The 20,879-nt window shown below is 39.8% G+C and overlaps 1 protein-coding gene across 1 annotated transcript in view; it reads right to left on the bottom strand.

The window, feature by feature from the left end:
- Positions 1–20,879, bottom strand: part of side-II (sidestep II) — a 667,447-nt gene that overhangs the window by 598,667 nt on the left and 47,901 nt on the right. The gene's annotated exons all lie outside the window — the stretch shown is intronic.

The following is a 20,879-nucleotide window of genomic DNA, read 5'->3' as shown; positions in this document are numbered from 1 at the left end:
ACACCGCCCATGAACATTTGCAGTACTAGAGAAACCACCAATGCGTTGCTAGCCTTTCAGGAATTTGTTATTGTTTGTTAGGCGGGAGGACCTAATAAAAATTAGCACTTTAAAACATCATATTTTACCAACGGATCTAGAAATCGAAAAATGATGTTCCCACACCCACAGTATTTTTAAAAGACCTATTCAACTATACCCCTCACTATGGGGTAGACGAGAGAAAAAAAAAATTCATCCCCACTTTACATGTAGGGGAGCTACTACCACTTTGTCGGCGTGATGAATATTTATACTCATGCCAAATTACAGATTTCTATCACTAATAGTCTCTGATTAACCAATGACGGACGGGCGGACGGACAGACGGACGGACATGGCGAATCTATAAGGGTTCCTTGTTTACTACGGAACCCTAAAAAGTACTCTTACTTAGATTAAAAATATTCTTTCAGTGTTCCAGTATCGTTCCAGCAAACTTAAACAATGTTGTTACACCGTAGACATCAAATATTTTGGTATGTTTGGCAACTTGTAACGAAATACCATGTCGCTTATGAACTACACTCAATAGAACCTTATGGCACAAACGATAAGGTTTATATTTGAGTGGCAAATGCGAAAAGTAGCACATGTGGCCGGATATTGGGTGCTCAAAAATGCAATAAACGCACCGCGTGGACCGATGCATTGTCAAGGAGTGCACTCAACGGGCTTATAGACAGAGAGCCAGCGCGTACCGGACCTTCGTTATTTTATAAAAGATGAAAGTTTATCTGCGTATTGTCCCCAACACAGGGAGGAACGATCGGCGACTATGAAGTTTGCATCATGGTGGCTTTGGGAGATAGCAGGTAACAGGTGTAAAAAATCTTACGTCAAAGTACTTATAAAGTCTACTAGCTTCTGCCCGCGGCTTCGCCCGCGTGGCCTACAGGAAACAAATGGCATTTTTTTTCAGAAACAAACATTATAACATCAGGACACGCACTCTGAACAGCACCGAATAACACATATAACCTTCCAACCCCCATTTCACTCCTTTAGGGGGGGGGGGGATTTTTCTCATAGTCGTTTTTAGCTGACACCTAACCTCAAGAAAAAACCTACTTTCCAAATTACAAGTCAATTATAATATCAATAATTAAAACTTTCCCATAAAAACTTACAGCCCCTATTTTACCACTCTTATGGGTGAATTTTCCTAAAATCCTGAAACACGTATTTCTTCATTTGTGACCTAAAACCCAAATACCAATTTTCATGCAAATAACTTGAAAAATGACCGACTTTCATACAAACTTCCATCCCCCATTTAACCCACTTTGGGGTGGAATTTCGAAAAATCCTTTCTTAGAGGATACCTACTCTTCACAAAGAATAGACCCTCCAAATTTCATGTTATTAGGACCAGCGGTTTAGGCTGTGCGTTGATATCTATGTCAGTCAGTCAGTCAGGACTTTGAATTTTATATATTTAGATTTTTTATAATAAATGTTCTTCGGAACAGTATTAGAAATCGTGTTCCCACTAGATTACAACATGGGGTTATTCAAGGGGCGGACCAACAAATTCCTAAAAGGCCGGCAACGCATCGGCAGTTCCTCTGGTGTTGCAAATGTTCATGGGCGGCGGTAATCACTTAACATCAGGTGACCCGCCTGCTCGCTTGCTCGCTATCTCTATTTAAAAAATAAATCCCGTTATGTATTGCCAGACACTTAGTATCGTAGCAATTCCCTGACAAACACCCTTTAAAATTTTAAATTTAAGAGCGTACACTAAAGCCACCATGATCTAAACTACATAATCGCTGATCGTTCCTCCCTGTGTGGGGGACAATACGCAGATAAACTTTCAGCTTTTATTAAATAACGAAGGTCTGGCACGCTCTAGCTCTTAGTCCACTATGTACGGCACACGTCTACGTGTATGAATTTTATAGCCTTAAATATCGGGGCTATGATGCAACAAAATTGCATAATATGGAGGAACTAGCTTATTCCCGCGACTTCGTCCGTGTGGACTACACAAATTTCAAACCCCTATTTTACCCCCTTAGGGGTTGAATTTTCTAAAATACTACTTTCTTACCGGATGTCGACGTCATAATGGCTATCTGCTTGCCAAATTTTAGTCCGATCCGTCCAGTAGTTTGAGCTGTGCGTTAATAAATCAGTCAGTCAGTCAATCAGTTTTTAGTTTGTATAATATTTAGATTCAGCGTAGTTGAATCCGTTGACATTGGCTACCATAGCCAAAATTCGGTCATCATCATCATCATCATCACCATCAGCAACTGATAGACGTCACTGCTGGCATAGGTCTCTTAGGGCCGGTTGTTTCAAACCATTGGTCTTCGTAAGATACGTTCGTTAAAATTTAACAGACGTAGACGAACTTTAACATCTGTTAATTTACGTGCGTTGCTTCATTGTACAAAAAACTGTTCGTCATTGTTATTTTGGTTGCGAAACTAACTCTAAAAATTAATTTACTTTTCCGTATCCTTTTTTATTTCATTTTAAGTATATTAAATTATATACATAGTTTAATAATATTGCTACTTCGCATTTTATACACTTTTTCTTTCTTACAAATTCTCTTTCATCTTCAAAAAAACTACCATTAAAAGCTTTGAATTAAATTGACTCCATTATAATTAGTAAATAAAATATTCCGTATGTAGGAAGTATGAAGTTACGAACTGATTTGACGATCACCAATGGCGCCAGCACTGGTTAACGTAAACGTAACTTTTTAACGAACGTTAGCGCTAATAGATGCTGAATCAACGCTTTTTCTTTACTTACGTTCGTTAGCGCCATATTTAAAGGTTACGTGTCCGTCAAAGTTTGTTGAAACAACCGGCCCTTAGTAGCAACTTCCACACACCACGGTCTTGCGCCGCCTGAATCCAGCGGCTCCCTGCGACTCACCTGATTTTGTCCGTTCGCCTAGTGGTAACTGGGAGGTCCTCCAACGCTGCGTTTTCTGATGCGAGGTCGCCATTCCAGCACCTTGGGACCCCAAAGTCTATCGGTTGTACGAACTATGTGCCCTGCCCATTGCCACTTCAGCTTCGCAACCCGTTGAGCTATGTCGGTTACTCTAGTTCTCCTACGGATCTCCTCATTTCTGCGATTTGATCACGTAGAGAAACTCCGCACATAGCTCTCTCCATCGCCCGCTGAGTTTTCTTACGGGGCCACTATTATCATCATCATCATCAACGCATCTCCAACTCACTACTGAGGACGGGTTTTCTCTCAGAATGAGAAGGGTTGGATTATAGTCAACCACACTGGCCAAATGCGGATTGGTAGACTTTACCTTGAGAATTTATAGAAAACTCGCAAGTGTGCAGGTTTCCTTTTGTGGAATGTTTAAATGAAATTTGCATTTGCTATTTAGAAGGAGATAGCAGATTTGTAGAGCGTTGTTCCTGTCGTAGAGACCGACAAAACGTCATATAGGTATGAGTGACAGAGACAACGCTCTACAAAGCCGAAATGTCATTCTAAAGGCCGATGTACATTACTTTCTGTCGCGTACTGTATTTTGGTTTAAACAAAATGCAATAACAACACAACTATTATCACAAAATATCACAAAAAAGTGTGCAGGGCACATGCCCTGCTTAAAATTCAGTCAGGGGAAATTAAATAGGTAGAGACGCTTGATTTTGAATTCATGAGGCTAATTTCCAAGGTGAGGAATCCAAAAGGTCAAATTAATATCAAACGCCGCGGAACATTCTCCACTCGGCCTCAATCAAACTTCAAAGTCAAAGTAAGTATCAGATAGAATATTCATGTCGCCAACCCTCGAGTCAAATAACTCTAGAGGAGCTAATCTCATAGGTGCATAATATTAAAGATGTCAACAAAGCGCCCTTGGCGTCTGAAATTATAATTATTATGTATTAAGTAAACTTGATGATGCCCGCGACTTCGACCGCGTGGATTTAGGTTTTAAAAAATCCTATGGGAACTCTTCAAATTTTCCGGGATAAAAAAGGGTCATGTCCTTCCCCGGGAAGCAAGCCATCTTTGTACCTAATTTCGTCAAAATCTGTTGAACGGTTGAGCCGTGAAAAGGTAGCCGACAGACAGATAGACAGACAGACATACTTTAACATTTATAATATTAGTATGGATTAGTATGGATTAGTATGGATAATGACGAGTTCAGTTGCGTGGATTTAGATTTCTTAAAACCTAATGGAAACTCTTTTATTTTCCAGGATAAAAGTAAACAGTCTGTCCCGGGTTGCAAACTATCTCTGCACCAAACTATTATGTCTGTAAAGTAACTTTTTTACGGCATATCCGAAAGAAATTTAGTATGTCAGATACTTACATAAAAGTTACAGAGATCCCACGGGATTTTCAAACTCTCCATTGATTTTGACGAAAGGGAAAGAGATAGATCGCATTCCGAAATCCGATATGGGCTACTCGTATCCCGAAAAATCTGAGTTTTACATACAGGATTTTGAAAACCTCAATCCACGTGGACGAAGTGACGGGTGTCATATATATCAGTATAAATGCGAAAGTGTGTTTGTTTGTTTGTTGGTTTGTCCTTCAATCACTTCGCAACGGTGCAGGTGCAACGGATTGACGTGATTTTTTGCATGGGTATAAATAAAGACCTGGAGAGTGACATAGGCTACTTTTTATCCCGGAAAATCATAGAGGTCCCACGGGATTTTTTAAAACCTAATTCCACGCGGACGAAATCGCGGGCATCAGCTAGTAAATATATATATCCAATATATATATATATATATATATATTGGAGGGTCGATATTGAAAGAGTTCTTACTGTCTGTAGACACCGTGAAAAGAAACGTATGAGCTTTACTCTACGGAAGGTAGCCATCTTTATTTTAGTTGTCAGAGTTGGACTTTGACACGCACGCATTTGTCATTGTTCAAAATTCTCTCTCGCGTTAAATTAATTAAGTATCAGATTATAGCTTAGCTAATCTTTATTATTTGAGATAGGTAGGTAGTTTCTTAATCGTGATATTTAATTCGGTGATTGTGATATAGTTAGAACAGTAATTGTTCGATGCTAATGTACGTTGTGTTAAATCGTAACATCTAGTGCCATCCGGTGACTTTGCCTGCAAAGCACTATTAATAATGTTCGCGTAGTTGTTTGACGAATATGGAATACTAATTATTGGTGAATATTAGAGTAGTTCGTGAGTTAACGTTTGGCTCAGTGGATAGATTATTATAAGGACATCCGTTAAGGTTATTTCTGCAGACGCTAGTGATTTAGAGTGTAATATTGGAGATATACCGGCAGTTGAGATAATGATTAGTTTGAAGTGATAGTTTAGTGTGATAGTAACTTGAAGTTAACTTTGATAGTAGGTACCCGCTTTAGAATCGTATAACCCGGTTGGTAAAGAATCATTGATGACTCTCGTGTAATGTTGAAATGGATTAGACAATGAGTTGCCCATGAGATCGAATAGCTTACATTCTACCTGGTTTCTGTTGTGATCGCTTATTTGGGTGGATAGTAGTCGTGGCGCGTGTGGCGCACGATGCTATGGTGTTCTGTATGCAGATGTGCACAGAGTGGAGAAGGTAGAGCTATTGCGATATTCTGAATTAGTAATGAGAAGTCAATTATAAGATCTGGTTTAGATCGTAAGAGAGTCGATGCAATGATCCTTTTAAGAGCGTTCATGAAGTTGTGATTGATTACCTTGAGATGATTAGATAACGGAGTAGGTCGTGACTTGATTGAGAGGTTGCAATAGCAATTGCGCCCTAATCACACGATGTAGTGTTTAGCTTAGGTTAGCTAGTTTAGAGTGAGGTGAGGGGTCGCTGTGAGGGGTGGTTGGAGGCGACCATAGGTAGGGTTAGGTTAGGGTGATCTGGTTGTGTTACGTTGATGGTTTCCATGTGCGATACGTTACTGAGAACTATTTGTAAAGAACATGGATTAAAGTACCTACTTATTAATTACTACCTTCTGATGTCGGCTAAAGATGAATAATAATTATCAGCCATCCTTCTGTTCTCCGACATATATATATATATATATATAGTAAATATAAATATAAGTGATATAAACAATAATGTGATCACGCTTAAATACCAGTTAAGTTACTTGAGGCCGTTTAGAAAAAGATCACTGACTCCAGAGGTACTGTAGTTCTATGTCGTCAAATCTCAATTTTCCAAGAAAAGTTTAAAACTCTGCAAGCTTTTTCCTAGTTGCAAGGATTTCTTGCATTTTAATGCTCGTTTCAAAAGCACGTTCAACGATCGATTCAAGGGGTGTCAAGTTTTGGCTCCAAAGAACGTCCATTAAATCACTATGAAGAAAAATAATAATATCACCAAATGAAATAAGATAAGATTTTATTTGTCACAATCAGTACCCTTATTATAATCAGTACCCCTATTATAAATGAGAAAGTGTGTTTGTTTGTTGGTTTGCCCTTCAATCACGTCGCAACGGTGCAACGGATTGACGTGATTTTTTGCATGGATATAGATAAAGACCTGGAGAGTGACATGGGCTACTTTTTATCCCGGAAAATCAAAGAGTTCCCACGGGATTTTTAAAAACGTAATACCAGGCGGACGAAGTCGCGGGCATCAGCTAGTTACAAATGTAACATAAACATAATAAGATATAATATTTAACTTAAATCAGTTATACCTACTTCTAACAACAAAACATTATATTTATGTGCACCTGTTTTCACAATCAAAGGAGTCGGACTACTGTATCTCTCGTTACACTGTGGCACTAGTTCACGCCCCCCACTTTTTGCGAGTTGCAGCGACTTCTTGCATTTCAATGGCTGCTCTGAATGCATCGCCAATGAGTTCTATGAATCAATTATCGACGCAAACTGTTACAATTTTTAGGGTTCCGTACCTCAAAAGGAAAAACGGAACCCTTATAGGATCACTTTGTTGTCTGTCTGTCTGTCTGTCAAGAAACCTACAGGGTACTTCCCGTTGACCTAGAATCATGAAATTTGGCAGGTAGGTAGATCTTATAGCTGACATTTGGGGAAAATCTGAAAACCGTGAATTTAGGGTTAGATCACACAAAAAAATTAAATTGTGGTCATGAACTAATAATTAGTATTTTCAACTTTCGAAGTGAGTGACTATATCAAGTGGGGTATCATATGAAATGTCTTCACCAGTACATTCTAAAACAGATTTTTATTTATTTTTATGCAGCATAGTTTTTGAATTATCGTGCAAAATGTCGAAAAAATACGACTGTACTACGGAACCCTCGGTGCGCGAGCCTGACTCGCACTTGGCCGGTTTTTTTTTTGTACTGCGGCACTTTTGAGTTTTCTTGTAAAGTTGTGAAGGCTTGGTCACACGCAATGCACCATTACAGTGCCACGTGTGATTTCAACTATAGTGCGCGACAGATTGAGATGGCAATCGGGATAGGGACCCCCCGTCTCATATTCACAAAAGTTTCTCTATCGATTAAAAAAAAAATACTCAAATCGGTTCAGAAATCTTGGAGATTTCGGCGTAGGTATATAGGTAGAAAAGCACAACTCCTCCTTTTTTGAAAGTTTGTTAAAAATAAGCCTATGTTACTCCCTGATTAGTCCTCTACTTGCCTGTGAAAGTCCCGTCAAAATAGGTTCAGCCGTTCCGAAGTTGAATTTTTAAAAATCCTTTCTTAGCGGATGCCTATGTCATAATAGCTATCTGCACTCAAATCCAAATTCCAGCCCGATCCGTCCAGTAGTTTGAGCTGTGCGTTGATAGATCAGTCAGTCAGTCACCTTTTCATTTTATACATTTAGACTAGCTTATGCTCGCGACTTCGTCCGCGTGGACTACACAAATTTCAAACCGCTATTTCACCCCCTTAGGGGTTGAATTTTCAAAAATCCTTTCTTAGCGGACGCCTATGTCATAATAGCTATCTGCATGCCAAATTCCAGCCCGATCCGTCCAGTAGTTTGAGCTGTGCGTTGATAGATCAGTCAGTCAGTCAGTCAGTCACCTTTTCATCTATATATATAAAAGGAAAAGGTGACTGACTGACTGACTGACTGAATGACTGACTGACTGACTGACTGATCTATCAACGCACAGCTCAAACTACTGGACGGATCAGGCTGAAATTTGGCATGCAGATAGCTTTTATGACGTAGGCATCCGCTAAGAAAGGATTTTTGAAAATTCAACCCCTAAGGGAGTGAAATAGGGGTTTGAAATTTGTGTGGTCCACGCGGACGAAGTCGCGAGCATAAACTAGTTTTAAATATTTAGATTACGATTATAATGACTGTTTCTTAATTTACGATACTTTAACCAATTAAATAATCCACAATACAATATTATCCAGCGACTATCCTGTTGTCCGTAATCTCAAATGTTGGTCTCGTAGTTTTAGCAAATTACTCGCAAAGCTTTTGTAAGAGCCGATCGAATAGTTCCGAGTTGGCAAGTGGGGGACTAGAGGCACCATAATATCTTTATCTTTGCATAGTACCAATAAAATAAAGTCGCTTCCCGCTGTCTGTATGTATGTATGAACGCGTAGATCTTCGAAACTACGCAACGGATTTTAATGCGGTTTTCACCAATAGATAGAGTGATTCAAGAGCAAGGTTTATATCTATAGTTTAATATTAATTTGTATTAATTTGTTGAAATATGACGAACTAACGCGCACGCGAGACAGAGGCGGCGGTGGTCGCATTTATCTATATATATAAAAGGAAAAGGTGACTGACTGACTGACTGACTGACTGACTGACTGATCTATCAACGCACAGCTCAAACTACTGGACGGATCGGGCTGAAATTTGGCATGCAGATAGCTATTATGACGTAGGCATCCGCTAAGAAAGGATTTTCGAAAATTTGACCCCTAAGGGGATGAAATAGGGGTTTCAAATTTATTTAGTCCACGCGGACAAAGTCGCGAGCATAAGCTAGTATTAGTATGGGAGTATGGATGGAGATTAATCACTCCTCACAGACACCACATTACACCCATGCGAAGCCGGGGCGGGTCGCTAGTAATATATAATGTCACTAGTATAATCCGGGAATACTCGTATTTTTTTTAAGGTTCCGTACCTCATACTCGCCGGCCCGCCTGCCCGCCGGTCCCACCTGCTAGCCTGCCCGCCTGCCCGCCTGCCCGTTTGCTCGCCTGCTCGCCGGCCTGCCTGCCCGCCTGCCCGCCTACCTGCCTGGCCGTTTGCGCGCCTGCCTGCCTGCCCGCCTGCCCGCCTGCCCGCCTGCCCGCCTGCCCGCCTGCCCGCTTGCCCGCCTGCCCACCTGCCCGTATGTACGTCAGCCCGTCTGTCTCTCTGTCTGTTTGTCCGTCTGTCCGTATATCCGTCTGATGTAGAGTGTAGACAAGGCTGTATTGCTGTCGTCTGATGTATTTTTTTTTTTTTAATAGAATATATAGCGAGCAAACGAGCAGGCGGGTCACCTGATGTTAAGTGATTACCGCCGCCCATGAACATTTGCAGCACCAGAGGAGCCGCCGATGCGTTGCCGGCCTTTTAGGAATTTGTTGGTCCGCCCCTTGAATAACCCCATGTTATAATCTAGTGGGAACACCGCCGATGGGATTTTGACATCTCCGTGATGGCGAGGTCGTGTGTGGCTTCAGTAGGAATTAATCCTGACCCTACAGCATCATGGTTACCCCAGTGGTGGATAAAGCCGCCCAAGTTTAGCGCTGGGAGCCTTGCAAGTTTAGTTGTCCCCGCCCCCCGCAGCGCTGTCGTGCACAAGTTTAATTGCCCCACGAAACTCTGCGCCAGGGGGGTGGTCAATTGGCACAATTTGACGCGATTTGCGGCGCACTGCAAGTTCCCAGTCGATAGGTGATCTAATTCCATTAGTTGCTGAACTTCCTCCACTTACGAGTACATAGTAAGGAGTTTAGCGGTAGAGTCTACTCTCTCTCTACAGAAATAAGCTAGCTACTCCTGCGCTCCGCCTCTGGAAGGTGCGAAAGTCATTTGTGGGAATGAGTGTAATATTTTATAATAAAATTCCACAACCAATTTTAGACTTGCCTTTACACAAGTTTAAAAAATGTGTTACAAGTATGCTCCTAAAAAAAGCATATTATACAGTCGCAGACTATGTAAACGATAAAAAAGCTTGGACTTGACTCGCTCCAGCAATGCACGGGGCTGCAATGGCTTGTATAGTACGGTATAATAACATTGTAAATTGAAAAATTAAAAAGAGCAACCGCCGAGTTTCTTGCTGGTTCTTCTCGGTAGGAACGGCATTCCGAACCAGTGGTAAATTAAAACTACCTGACTATTCATAAGCACTTTTAAAAAGTTTACATGAATAAAAAAACATTCTATTCTATTCTATTCTATTCTCTCTCTCTTTCTCTGTCTATCCCATAGTTTTCATTGCTTAGAATCGTGACTCTTTTCCACTAACCACATAATAGTAAAAGTTCTTCAGCTGTTAAATTATAATACGAGGCAGAAAGTAATGTGTAAGTATGTAAAGGCCTTTACAATGACATTTCAGCTTTGTAGAGCGTTGTCTTTGTCACTCATACCTATATGACGTTTTGACGGTCTCAACGACAGAGACAATGCTCTTAAAATCTGTTATCTCCTTCTAAAGGTCGATGTACATTACTTTCTGCTGCGTGCTGTAAGTGATATCCATGCTTCAATACTAATATTATAAATTCGAAAGTGTGTCTGTCTCTCTGTCTGTCTGCTAGCTTTTCACGGCCCATCCGTTCAACCGATTTTGATGAAATTTGGTACAGAGATAGCTTGCATCCTGGGGAAGGACGTTGGCTACTTTTATCCCGGAAAATCAAAGAGTTCTCACGGAATTTTTAACACCTAAATCTACGAAGTCGCGGGCTGTGTTGCAGAAATTATTTCATTGCAACTATGTAATAGGTAAATTACAAGGAGCAATTTCTCGATGGACGTCACTAAATATAATTTATTTACAAAACTTTAGATTGAAAACACTATTTTTCTCTACTATTACAAAGTTTGTATACTTAAATAAATAAATACTTAATACTCGTGCAAAACAGAATAGAAAAGCTACCGCAATCCGAGACACTAGTCTTAGGCAGTGGTCTGACCGCCGGCGAGCAAACGACTATCGGCGATTTTCTCACTCAAGAAACGCACAATAAATGTACATTCCATGTAAACTAAAGAAAGCGCATATATCAAAAGTTGCTCTCTGACTGTTCACACCGCCGGTGACGACTCGCTTTACTAGTTTTCTTGCTGAGCGACGAGCTTTCAAAAATAAACTCGCGCAGCGATATTTTTTCAGCGATTCTCGCTTGCTGTTGTTGTGAACACGTGTAACGCGCGCGCAGGTTTGTACTGGACTGAGTGGCCACGGGCGAATGGCGCGAGTAATCGCTCGTCGCACTTGCAAACTCGCTTATAGCCCAGTGACAAAACTATCGAAACTACACACTCGCTTCCCGCTAATCGCTAACTCGTTTATAGTTTCTAGTTTTTACTAATTTCTCGTTCATCGTCGGCGGTCGGACCACTGCCTTATGAAATATCAAAACGAGTTTTTAATAAGATTCCTTCCACTACGACTAAAGTACTTTAATAACTGCAACCTATCGTCGCTTAATATTTTCTGATATTAATTAAAAATCCCCATCAAACATTTTCCCGGAAACTTCCTTGCTTCCCCTGAAAGAGGTTTCTGCAAAAATAAAATCCGCAAATCTTTCCTCCAATTTTATTTAGCGCTTAAGAAATGCATTGGAATGAAATTCGTTTTCACTATCGTTAAGTCTAGTTAGTATTTTATTAATTTTTCCAGTATTTTATGAATGAAAGTTTATATTATTAAAAAAAACCGGCCAAGTGCGAGACAGACTCGCGACCAAGAGTTCCGTAGTACACTCGTATTTGATATAAATAAAAAACTATTATGCCTACAAATAAATAAAAAACTGTTTTAGAATGTTCCTTTCATATTTTAATGAATTTTAAGCATTTATCGATCGTTTCCCGATTATAAAAATTAATTGAATTGAATTAAGTTTTAGCTCCAAATGAAAAATTCAAAATAATTTCTTAACCTGTATTTAACAGAATTATTCAGCGCTTATTTCTCGTGTTTAGCTCAGGCTATCTGTAAACAGACATAATTCTTGTGCAAATTAACCCCTTTATATAAAAAATTCGGTGCTTTACCGCTATCTTTGTTTGCGATACTATTTCACGATGATTAATCAACAACCATGCTGTTTACTTTCAGCCTACCTGTAACACTTCAATGTTTTCCACAACAGCATCACATTACATCCGATCCATTGCCTGCTACATAGGAATTTGTACAACTATTGTGCTAGTAACGCGCATTGGATATGAAACTTTTCCTTTTACAACAATAAGGTCGCATTTTCTTACATTTCGTGGTAAAGGAGCAACCACGCCTCCCGTTATCAAGTTAAAATCAGGCAGTCTTTTTACGTTGGCACCCCTTTCGAGTTTTCTGTTTACTGCAAAAGTTTTAGGCCTTAATGAATTCTAGTTTTTCGCAATAAATAAAGCTTCGTTACAAACTTTCGACTGTTTCCGCTTAATTTGATCTTTTAATTGGAAAGTAATGCGAAAATATTGGTCATTATGGTTGACTTATTAACAACTAGCTTATGCTCGCGACTTCGTCCGCGTGGACTACAAAATTTCAAAACCCTATTTCACCCCCTTAGGGGTTGAATTTCCAAAAATCCTTTCTTAGCGGATGTCTACGTCATAATAGCTATCTGCATGCCAAATTTCAGCCCGATCCGTCCAGTAGTTTGAGCTGTGCGTTGATAGATCAGTCAGTCAGTCAGTCATTCAGTCAGTCAGTCAGTCAGTCAGTCAGTCAGTCACCTTTTCCTTTTATATATATAGATTAATATATTCTGTAGAATATTTTTACAGGACAGTTTACAAAGTTATCACAAAACTTATAAATACCTACTTGTGTAGTGTTAATAAATTTTAGGGATCCGTTTGCAAACTAAACCTCCGCTGTCCATTCGTCTGTCTGTTCGCGGGCTGTACCCATCTCATGAACCGTGATAGTGTACGGAGTTGAATCACAGGGTAGGTTTATATTAATTCTGTTGCCGCTATAAAACAAACAGGTAATAAATACATATCTCATACCCGGCTTTACTCACGTGTTTAGTCAACGACCGACGCTAGCCCGACTAGTTTCGAATCCATCCGGGGTCCTTTTTCAAAGGGAGTCAGTCCGCGCACGCGTCGCGGTTAAGACTGCGCGCCGCACGCGCCGCGGCCCGCACAGCCCGCTGTGTAATTATTTCAAAATGGCTGTCATGCAAATTAAAAAGTGTTACTCGCACTTGACCTGGTTTTTTCTTCTTTTTTAAACGTTAATTTTAACAACTAAATTTATGAATACCTAACTGACGTAAAATAGAATTATTATTAACTAGCTGATGCCCGCGACTTCGTCTGCGTGGATTTACGTTTTTCAAAATCCCGCGGGAACTCTTTGATTTTCCGGGATAAAAAGTAGCCTATGTGTTAATCTAGGGTATAATCTATCTTCATTCCAAATTTCAGCCAAATCCGTCCAGTAGTTTTTGCGTGAAGGAGTAACAAACATACACACATACACACACACACACACACACACACATACAAACTTTCGCCTTTATAATATTAAGTCGGGATAAAATGCGAAAAATGAAATGAGAAAGTCAGGGAAAGTAGTCTCCCTAGATACACAAGGAGCGCGGCCTGTACCCAGCATCCGCAGATGCGCAAAATAAATCGTCAGTTCCGTTTCACGGACGCTCTCATATTTTTTCCTAAACACCATCTCCTTTAGAGAGGACTGTAATTTTCCCCCGTAATAGGCTGCTTAGTTGAATTTCTAACTGCCTTGTTTATGTGCTTGGATTTATTCTTTCTCCACCCATTAAAATGGTTAAGAATTTTACGTTAAATATTACTTAGTTGAAGTATTTAATTTAAAAACCGGCCAAGTGCGAGTCAGGCTTGTGCAACGAGGGTTCCGTACTGTATATTCAAAAACTCTGATGCATAAAATAAATAAAAAACCTGTTTCAGAATGCACAGGTAGGCAAACACCTTTCATAATGATACCCCACTTGATATAGTTATCTTACTTCGAAAATTGAAAATACTAATTATTAGTTCATGACCACAATTTAATTTTTTTATGTGATGTAACCACAAATTCACGGTTTTCAGATTTTTCCCCGAATGACTGCCATAAGATCTACCTACCTGCTAAATTTCATGATTCTAGGTCAACGGGACCCTGTAGGTTTCTTGACAGACCGACAGACAGACAACAAAGTGATCCTATAAGGGTTCCGTTTTTTTCTTCTGAGGTACGGAACTCTAAGTAGGTAAGAAAAAGCAATAAAAATAGCAAAAGCAATCCTAGACATAGGCAGAAAAAAGAAAGCCGTGATAGCCTAGTGGTTAAGACGTCCGCCTCCTATTAGGGAGGTCAGGGGTCGAATCCCAGACACGCACCTCTCACTTTTCGTAGTTACAGTACGTGGCAGGAAGTAATGTACATCGACCTTTAGAAGGGATAGCGGATTTTTAGAACATTGTCTCTGTCGTTGAGACCGATAAAACGTCATATAGGTATGAGTGACAGAGACAACGCTCTACAAAGCCGAAATGTCATACTAAACGCCGATGTACATTATTTTCTGCCGTGTACTGTATGTGCGTTTTAAGGAATTACATATCACTTTCTTTAACATTGAAGGAAAACACCGCAAGGAAATCTGCATGCCTGAAAGTTTTCCATAATGTTTTTAAAAATGTGGTAAACTATGGCCCTATCCCTGCTCATTCTGAGAGGAGACCTGTCCTCAGTAGAAAGCGGGCGATGGGTTGATCATGCTGGTGATGATGATGATGATGATATTACATGGGACGGCAGTTTTACAACGGGAGAAATATCGAAAAAACCATTTTTTCCACTCCATACAAAAGTGCCTCTACACATGCTCTACACTGTCTACGGGTCTACACGACATCGTAGCGCATTGCTACGAATTTCGCTAAAGAAACGTCGTCGCGTCGTTTCAAAATCAATAAAATAGAAAACCTCTAATATAGTTCTAATTATATGATTTTATCGTGATTATATACTGTGGTTGTATGAAATACGGATAAAATCTTCATATTATATTTTTTCCTTGTAGCTAGGTACCTACCGCATTCACCGCATCGCTATCAGTAGCCTAGTTAGAGCACGCCGGTAGTTATATTCCATAAATAACATTAAACACTCGCTTATAAATTACATACTTGACTCTTATCTACGTGAACATACTTCTAAACATCTTATTATAAATTCAAAAGTGTGTTTGTTTGTTGGTTTGTTCGTTTGTTGGTTTGTTGGTTTATTGGTTTGATCGTTTGTCCTTCAATCACGTCGCAACGGTGCAACGGATTGACGTGTTTTTTTGCATGGGTATAGATAAAGACCTGGAGAGTGACATAGGTTACTTTTTATCCCGGAAAATCAAAGAGTTTCCACGGGATTTTTAAAAACCTAATTCCACACGGACGAAGTCGCGGGCATCAGCTAGTAATTCATAATGAAGAATACGGAGCTCCTACCTGTGTAATGCAATGAAAATGATAACAATTATATTCATACTAATTATAAATGCGAAAATGTGTTTGTCTGCTAGCTTTTCACGGCCCATCTGTTTAACAGATTTTGTCGAAAGTTGTTACAGAGATAGCTTGCATCCCAGGGTAGTTTTTGTACATAGGCTTATTTTCGTCCCAGAAAATTAAAGAGTCCTCACGGGATTTTTAAGAACCTAAATCCACTCACATGCATCTTAGATAGTTAGTAGGTAAATATATCCTAGATAAAATCTATCCTAGGTAAAGTTTGAAGTTACAAAATACATATTAGTACGCGACAGGTCGCTAAGCCAGTGAGTTCGTGTGAGGGGTGACGTGTGGGTGTGCGGAGCGTCCCCCGCCTCATACCCCGATTGCCATCTCGACCTGTCGCGGACTACAGTTAATTGAAACCTCATTCGTGCCATATAAAGAAGCGGCATAGTATATGTTCCACAGTTTATGGCGGTGTCTGCTCAACGCTCGCGTGCGATGCTCGCGGTGATGCTATCGCAGAGATCTCCCATTACACCACCACGCCCACTGCTGGCCTCGGAGCCACAGACGATCACCCACATACGTTTAGCATACATTGAACGTTGGATAGAAGCAGGCATTACTTTGTGGGATTCCATGATATATGTACATGGAACAACAAGCTCAAGCCATCAAAACAGGCAAATCTGCATGGTACAACATGCAGCATGCTATATGTACCACCCGCCCTCCCACTAGTAAAGAAGCAGGTAAATGAATACACACTACTAACACACAACACTATATAAGTCTTCTAGAACACACGAGTGTGTTCTACAACAGACTACTACTAGTAGGAGGTTGGGTGGTGCATATCGCATGCTGCACGTTGTATCATATAGATTTGTCTTAGGTGTTTAGGTAAGACTAGCTTATGCCCGCGACTTCGTCCGCGTGGACAACACAAATTTCACCCCCTTAGGGGTTGAATTTTCAAAAATCCTTTCTTAGCGGATGCCTACGTCATAATAGCTATCTGCATGCCAAATTTCAGCCCGATCCGTCCAGTAGTTTGAGCTGTGCGTTGATAGATCAGTCAGTCAGTCAGTAAGTCACCTTTTCCTTGTATATATTTAGATAAGATAAGATAAGATAAGATAAGATAAGATAAGATAAGATAAGATAAGATAAGATAAGATAAGATAAGATAAGATAAGATAAGATAAGATAAGATAAGATAAGATAAGATAAGATAAGATAAGATAAGATAAGATAAGATAAGATAAGATAAGATAAGATAAGATAAGATAAGATAAGATAAGATAAGATAAGATAAGATAAGATAAGATAAGATAAGATAAGATAAGATAAGATAAGATAAGATAAGATTTATTTGCTTTTTTGGCGGTCTTCAATATTCATTTGTGATTTGAGCTATTTTGGTTCATATAAGTATACTAGCTTAAGCTCGCGACTTTGTCCGCGTGGACTACACAACTTTCAAACCCCTATTTCACCCCTTTAGGTGTACAATTTTCAATTTTTTTTTCAAGAATCATAATAGCTGCATGCCAAATTTCAGCCCGATCCGTCCAGTAGTTTGAGCTGTGCGTTGATAGATCAGTCATCAGTCACTCAGTCAGTGACCTTTTCCTTTTATATATTTAGATTAGTACCATTAGTAGTACTTCCAACTTCTTTGATTTAGATTATTCTAACATCAAAGTTTTATGTTGACCAAGCAATGTACACCAAAGTTGCGATAACGTCATATTAGTAAGTGATTGAGTCAAACCTTGGTATTGGGTTAGCGTTTCGCATTTTCTGTACTACAAATTATATCGCTTCATCTATTGCTGTTGCGTCATACATTGCTTGTTTTTCGTGATTTATACGTTTTGTTATTTGATAGCCAGTGAACTTATTTGCCTGGTTAATTTATTCCATTTGTTATCGTTCTACGCGAGCATAGGTCGATCGTAGTTTATGATCTCTGACGTGAAAACACGCCTAGATATTATCCTGGATTTGATTTCCGGCTAGGTAACCATATGCTTTAACTTATTCATCTGCGGGCTATAAGATCCCGGGTTTGAATTCGTGTTTTAAGCCAACCAATTACAATCCGGGTATTTTTAACAAGAGTGAATAGGCATATTCTAGGTAAACGTGTCCTATATTAGGCCACATCATCACTTTCCATCAGGTGTGATTGTGGTCAAGCGTGTGTCTATAATGAATTTAAAAAACGGGCCAAGTGAAAGTCAGACTCGCGCACCGAGGGTTCCGTACTACAGTCGTATTCTTTCGACGTTTTGCACGATAAATCATAAACTACTATGCATAAAAATAAATAAAAATTGTTTTAGAATGTACAGATAAAGTCCTTTCATATGATACCCCACTTGGTATGGTTATCTTGCTTTGAAAATTGAAAAAGCTAATTACATATTTTAGCGTTTAAACTATCGTGAGTGATTTTCATTACTCTATTACATTTTCCATTAAATACTCAAGTGTTTAGTCGCTAAACACTTGAGTAAAGCCGGTTGAGAGATATTATATAATATAACTAGCTTACGCTCGCGACTTCGTCCGCGTGAGCTATACAAATTTGAAACCCCTATTTCACCCCCTTAGGGGTTGAATTTTCAAAAATCCTTTCTTAGCGGATGCCTACGTCATAATAGCTATCTGCATGCCAAATTTCAGCCCGATCCGTCCAGTAGTTTGAGCTGTGCGTTGATAGATCAGTCAGTCAGTCATTCAGTCAGTCAGTCACCTTTTCCTTTTATATATATAGAAGATTACATATTTGTTCATGAACACATTTTAATTATTTTTTGTGATGTAACCACAAATACACGGTTTTCGGATTTATTCCTTTAATTGTGCTATAAGACATACATAGCAGGTACCTACCTACCAAATTTCATGATTCTAGTAGGTCAACGGGAAGTACCTTATAGGTTTTCATGACAGACACGACGGACAGACGTACAGACAGACAACAAAGTGATCCTACAAGGGTTCCTTTTTCCTTAATGGGACCCTAAAAAGTGAAAATCGCCACTAAAACCAAAACAATAAAGTTAAGTGTCATACCTACAATGACACGGCTTGTCACGATCACAGCTCGGCGACGCAACGAAGCGGCGCGGCGCGGCGGCGGCGACGCCCTAGAGATGCCGATAACAGCGCGTTAGCATTTGTATGGCGAACTGTTTGCCGCTAACCCGCCCGCCCTGACAAACGACCTATGCACTCCCTTCGATACAATAGTGTGCAGCAAGCTTTTTTTATTATTTTTGTTCAGTTAAAAATTAGCCTTTAACTGCAATCTCACTTGGTGGTAAGTGATGATGCAGTCTAAGGGAAGAATTTTAACCCACCACCTCCCATGGCCCCACCAACCTCGCGGTTATATGGGCCGAAACGCGGAAGGGCGCCCGTTCGGTACTTGCTCGGGCTCTTTCCCGGGGCGCCTTCTTGACTCCCTACAAATTCTTTCTATCCTTTCCTTGTTCCTTTGAGACTTTCTCCCCTTCCTGGGGCAGACGTGCACGAAAACGCAGATCCCAGCGTGTCCCCGCAGTCCAGATCCTTCTTCAAACACCCACTGGTCCACGATCACGGTCCGAGCTGTTCCGCCTCTTGTGCCAGTGGTGCGCAAACTCCCGTAGCTTGCCAAAGTATCCCATTCTAAATCTCGAATTCGACTGAAAAAGAGTTCCCGGAGCCACTTACCATGGCCACCGAGGGGGTTTTATCCCACATAACCCGATCTCTCCTTAAAAAGATCGGGTATCTTGAGAAGATTTCCCCACCCTCAACAAAAAAAAGGTACACGTCTTTTTTACACATTTAGTTATTCGCTTACAGATAACATATATTTGGTAAAGTTTACACAATCAGCATTTATAACCAACAGTTAAGCGACGATTTAGAAGGCACGTACTGTATTTAAGCGAACGGTATGTAGGAAGGCAACATCGATGCACTCGATGTGGCGTGCATAATGAGTGGTAACGAGTCACATTGTCACACCTGTCGACTGACGCACTGCACACTCTTTCAGATCCCTATCGTCTCTAGGTTTAGGTTTAGGTGGTTTGATACATCCAGCCGCGAAAATTCAAATTTTAGGTAGTTTTTCAAAAATAGTAGACTAATCATACACCGAAGGCTTATGGTAATTAGTTTTGCGGGCATAACGTTTATGCATCTACATGTTTTTCCATAAAAACTTTGGTCAAAAATACTCATTGACTTCATATTTGTTCCTGAAAGAATTTTTTTTTAATTATCCCAGATTTGCACGCATACGCATGCTTTATTTCAAATGCTTCAATTGGGTTCCTGTTTGTTAAAGATGATCGCAGGTTTTATTTTTTACATGATAAATTTGTTTTGCTCTATAAGAGGAAGAAAATTAGAATGAACTTTTCGGACAGTTCTAATTGCTTCCTTGTACATTTAAGGACAAAAAGTTATAAACCAATAAATCGTTTCGTCCTTAATGAATCACAAACCTCCGTCCTATCATTTGTATAGTCCCGAGTCCAAACAAAATTTAATTACGCTTTTCCTCAGACGGCTACAACTTATTTACCTTCTAATTGAATCAGGTGTTTTTGGGAATAATGAATTCGCGAGAGAGTTACCTTTTGTCTCGTCCCCGGGACAAATTGTATCTTATTATTCTCCGCGTTATTGTTTCTGAAAGTTGCCAGTTGCCACCCTGCCAGTCAATCAAGGGCACAAAGGCATCGATTTAGAAACGAGTGCTCTTTTTCCTTTCGACCCGATTTGAAATAATGTGTTAAGCATTTCTGAATAAGGGCTCTCGAGGTTCTTGCTCATTTGCAAGACTCTCGTCGTTCTTGTAGAAAAAAAAACCAGCCAAGTGCGAATTAGACTCGTGCACCGAGGGTTCCGTACTACAACCGTATTTTATCAACATTTTGCACGATAAATCAAAAACTATTATACCTAAAAATAAATAAAAATCCGTTTTAGAATGTACAAGTAAAGCCCTTTCATATGATACCCCACTTGGTATAGTAATCTTACTTTAAAAGTTGAAAATACTAATTATTTTGTTCAAAACACATTTTAATTTTTTTTTCTGTAATGTAACCATAATTCACGGTTTTCAGAGTTTTCCCCGAATGTCTGCTATAAGACCTACCTACCTGCCAAATTTTATGATTCTAGGTC

The sequence above is a fragment of the Maniola hyperantus genome, chromosome 1, assembly GCF_902806685.2.
Source record: "Maniola hyperantus chromosome 1, iAphHyp1.2, whole genome shotgun sequence".
Lineage (NCBI taxonomy): Eukaryota > Metazoa > Arthropoda > Insecta > Lepidoptera > Nymphalidae > Maniola > Maniola hyperantus.
Note: the sequence above shows the minus strand (reverse complement) of the source record. Positions and strands in the feature narration are given on the sequence as shown.